Raw genomic sequence first — 5,333 nt, 5'->3', positions numbered from 1 at the left:
GAGATAAAAGTTGAGAGAATTTGTCACCAGTAGACCTGCCTTGCAAGAAATGTTTAAAGTTCTTCAGAAAGAAGGAAAAGGATATAGGTCAGAAACTTGGATCTTCATTAAGGAAGAACATTAGAGAAGGAATAAATGAAAGTAAAATAAAATATATTATTTTTCTTAAAAAAAAAAAAAAGTATCTTAGACATAGAGGTACTGAGATCTGAAAGGGACCTTGCATGTCATTTAACTTTATATTGGATTTTGTGAATTGGGAGATTGGGATTGACATATATACACTAATATGTATAAAATAGATAACTAATAAGAACTCACTGTATAAAAAATAAGTCAATAAATAAACTTTTAAAAATTAAAAAAAAAAATGAGAATAGAGGACCAGGGCCATTTAGAAAACTGTTAGGAACAGTTCTCAAAATATGATAGCTTTTGAGTAAATAATACTTTTGTGTTGTTGTTTAATTTTAAGGAAAAATGTATATGTAACAATGGTAAAAGCAGAACTGAAGGCACTAGTGGTACTCCTGCTAACATTCCCAATGGTAGTCCAGATTTTTATGATGATCAAGTTGGTCTTCCTTTTTTTTGTCTTTCTTTTTCCCCTTGTATCCGAGGCTAGGTAGCTTAAAATAGAGATTATCACAGGAGGTTAATTTTCTATGTAATTCTATGTTATATGTGAGAAAATTTTAGTGAAGGACTTTATATTTGGAAAATAATGAAGTCTTTGAAATTAAACATATCCTTTTGTTAGAGGTAGAATAAAAATTCATCTACATATAATATATCATATTCTTATCTCTTTTCTCAGTACATTTATGAAATTAATGTAAATAATATTAATAAAATGTCCCAAACTCCCAAGTAAAATCACCTCCCTCCTTTTCCACTATTAAAATTAAAAATGTTACCTGATAGACATATCTAAAGATGAATATATTAAATCATATCAAAGAAAGGAGAATAATTTGTTTTTATTTTTGGCGGTATGCGGACCTCTCACTTTTGTGGCCTCTCCCGTTGCGGAGCACAGGCTCCGGACGCGCAGGCTCGGCGGCCATGGCTCACGGGCCCAGCCGCTCCGCGGCATGTGGGATCTTCCCGGACCGGGGCACGAGCTCGTGTCCCCTGCATCGGCAGGCGGACTCCCAACCACTGTGCCACCAGGGAAGCCCAGGAGGATAATTTTTAAAAATTTATGCCCCAAGAAAATATTTCGGTCATCTTATAATATCGAGTGGTGTACAATTCAATTCAACACTGTTACCTGCAAAGAAGATACCTTGATAAAGCTACATTTTACCATTTGTTTTAATTTTGAATTCCTTTTCATTTCATCATGTGAGCTTTACCTCACTTGCCATTAAAATGATTAGGATTTAAACTTAATGTTAAAATAAATTTTCATTGATTTGATTTAATTCATTTGAAAAAAAAAATGACATAATTTACTTCTGGGGAAAAGTATAGCTAATTTGTGCTTATCCATACTTACCAAATGTTAACTGAGGTAAAACTTTAAATGTTAAATAACTTTAAAAGTTAGCTTCCCAGCATACTCAGAAGAAAAAAAGGGCTTTTAATGACTGTAAAAATGAGACAAGTTTGATAGCTTTTTAACTTTTTATCTAATATATGTGACTTGATATGTTGTAGTAGATATTTCTTTAATAAAATTCATGCACAGTGTTGACACTGGAACCTTTTTCCTACACAATCCTTAATTTTTACAACTTTTATTCTTAATTACAACTAATATGATCTATTTTAAAGAGAATGTTTTACATTTCTTTTCCCCCTGAAGAAAATGCAAGTGTAATCTTTCACTGGTCACAGAGGCCTTGCAGGCCAGGCAGCTCAACACACTCCCAAGAAGGATGCAGTATTTAGTAAACACTAGGCATTTTGTTCTGTTTCTTTATTCAATAAACTAAACTGAATGTCCATCTTGTGTAAATCAGTGCCATTTTCATTGTTACTTCCATTCTATTTTATTAGAGTTTCTTCATTGTAAACAACAGAAATCAACTTGGCTATTGTAGACAAAAAGGCATGTTTTGGAAGAATATCAGAGTTTCCTACAATCAGCATGAAACTGGAGAACTGGGTTTGGGGTCAGACTCTTTTCTGAGCTCCAGACCTGTATCACCTACAACTAGATTTCTTAAAGTCATCTTAGGATCACTTCCTCCCCTTTATAGACAAACTTCTCTCCTTTTGTGGCTCTCCATTGTCCTTAATATAATCAAGGATCCTCAACAAGGCCTCTGTGACCTTAGACAAGTTAAATGTGTCACCTGTTCTAACTTCCCCTTTCCTACCTCTCACTCACCACCCAATCCTCTCCAATCTGGCTCCTGTCTACTTCATTAGCATCCTTTCATGCCAAGTTGTAGCTTGAATGCCAGGCTAGAGTTTCCCAACTGGTTAGCCAAAGCTCAAAACACTTCTGCAGATTGATGGCAGATATACCAAGATATTGAGCCTTTTGGGATGGCCAAAGGCACAGGTTGGTCCATTAATTGACTCTTAGGTTTGATGATGTGAAAAATAGCAGGAAGCTCTGCTCTACTCCAGCCATGCTGATCCCCTTCCAATTCCACAAATGCATCAGCCTCTCCTCCACTTCAGGGCTTTTATCCATGATGTTTCCATCGCCAGGAATACTATTCACCAACTCTTCACTCAGCTCAGCCTTTGAGACTCAACTTTTACTTCTGTTCTTCTAGGAGGCCTCCCCTGACTGCCAACATTTGGCTAGCACACCCTATCATTCAGTCGCACAGAGCCCTCGACTCCACCTTTTGAAATATTTGTGGCACTTAAAATTACTTTCATCAACGTCTCCCACTCAAGGCCCAGTGGAGCAGGGACTCAGTCTGGTTCACTACTAGATCCCCAGCAGCAAGAACAATTTATTGAACGGACATTCAATAAATTTCTGGGGCTGAATGATGGTTAGCAATCTCGATTTTCCAGATTTAGTTAATACAAATAATAGCAATTACTATCTTATATGCATGTGTTCTTTTAAAACTGTTTTTATAATTAAAATCCTTTCTTATTTGGAAATTTTTAAAAAGTGAAAGCAAGAAAATCAACAGCATGCCTAAGGCGGCCCAACCCTCCTGTGGGAGCTAAGTAGTGAGAACTCAGGTTTCCTGCCTTTCTCCTGTGTTAATTAGAAGACGTTTGAGAAAGCTGTGGGCACATCTCTGTGAGACTGAAATCCTGTAGGGCAACTAGAATTCTTTTTTCAGAAAACATGCATGACTGCCACAGTCAAAGACAGACTTTTTGGTAGGATGATGTATTGGCCTGACCCATTTTCACAATCCCCACATGCTCATATCACTTCCTGCTGGTCTGTTGGAAATCTCAAGCATTAGGAGAGATTTGGTTATGAAAATTCTTGATTATCTCTCATCTATCAACTTTGTGTTTTGATTTGGAAACACATGCCAAAATGTGTTAATTAACTAGACGGGGGGAATTCTTTCACAATAGATACAGATATCAAATCACCATGATGCACACTTTAAATATCTTAAAATTTTGTTAATTATACCTCGATAAAGCTGAAATTTAAAAAAAAAAACAAATAAATGTGATTGGAAAAATCTCTTTGGAAAAAAGAAGAAAGGAAAGGTTAGAAGGAAGGGAGGTAGGAAAAAGAAAAAAAAAGAGAGAAAGAAAGAAAAAAAATGCATCCAAAAAGATAAGGAAAGGGTTAAAAGATGCTTTACTATTGTGATGGTTAAACAAAGAATTTTTACAATTTTGTGAAGTTGCTGGCTTTCCACGTGGGTTTTTCTGTAATGATTCCTCAAAATTTACAGAGGTAACTGGCAAAAGAGAAACACTTCTGATAAGAAATACAAGGAAGCAAATATAGCAGCCATGTGTAATTCTGATTTCTTTTCAATACATCATGTGACATTTCTGATTATAAATTGATCAAGATGACACTTGGTATGAAAAATTTACTATTATGTAATGTAGACATGTTATTCATAGCAATATGCCAAATGGAAAATGTGAGTGTTTTAACTGGAAAGTGAGTTATTTGGTCTTTCCATTTTGTATAAGTCTTTAAAGCATAAATTAAAAGCAGAAGATATATTATATGGATTCAGGATCTGAAGACCTCTACTGTACTCCATAAATCTTTCAGCAGCGTGGAAGACGGCATATTCAATTGGCCAGACGTACACTCTTACCTCTTCCCTAATATTGTTGTTCTACTTTGAGATGATGAGGTTAAAGAAAAATGTACCCTGAAATGGGTATTTCCCACTCTAAATATTCAATATGTCCAGACAGGCCTTATTTTTTTTCTATTCGCAATGCCCTGTGTGTTGCATCATCTTGAAACATTTTTCATTCAGAAAATATTTCAGTCTTTCATGGTTTTGCAGTGTCTGTATGAAAGGGGACTCAGTACTCAGAGAAATGATCTCCTAAATGGCCACTTGAAATGTATTTATTTTCATACCACCTGAATAATTTATGCGGTATATTTTGCTACTCACAGAGAAGAGGAACTCAGAAGGTGATTTTTTAGAGCTAAGAAAGCTGTTTTCCCCCATAAACATCAAGCTAGTACTCAGAATGTCCTTATAAGCAATATAATAAATTAAAAGATGAATATTTAATATATAAGTAGAAATATAAAAATTCACACTTACATTATTGCCATACACCTTAATGAATAAAAGAACTACAGAGCATGAAACTGAAATGTCAAGATGACGAACCATCCAAAAGGGAAGTTGGTCCGTTGGCCTAGAATGTATAAATTATTTCCACCCTAAACATCAGTACAGGAAACCATACAGCTATTTTAAATTTGAAAGGAGGAATAATTTTCACGTAGCATATGTGACAGTGACCGTGGCGAATATTAAGTGTTTGTGCTGAACTCTCCCATCCTGTCCCATCCTACGGGTAATTGCCAGAATCACCTTCCTAAAAAGCTCAATTCTGAACGTGTTGAGCCTCAAGTTAAAAATATTAAAATAGTTAAAAACCTTTTTTTTTAGAAATATATACTGAAATCCTTATAGATAAATTGATATTATGACCTAGCTTTGCTTTAAAATAATCTGGGGTCTTGGAAAGGAGGGAGGGAGTGGAGGCATAAAGGGAATAAGGCTGGCCATGAGTTGGTCATCATGGAAGATGGGTTCAAGGGGTTTGTTATCAGATACTTTTGTTTAAAAAAAAAAAAGTTTAAAAAAGTTTAAAAAAAAAAAAGTTTAAAAAAAAAAAAAGACTCAACATTGGCATTCAAATCCTCCTATAAGTCGGGCCTAGTGATTTACCTT

The sequence above is a fragment of the Orcinus orca genome, chromosome 7, assembly GCF_937001465.1.
Source record: "Orcinus orca chromosome 7, mOrcOrc1.1, whole genome shotgun sequence".
NCBI classification, from domain to species: Eukaryota; Metazoa; Chordata; class Mammalia; order Artiodactyla; family Delphinidae; genus Orcinus; species Orcinus orca.
This window is presented reverse-complemented; position numbering follows the sequence as displayed.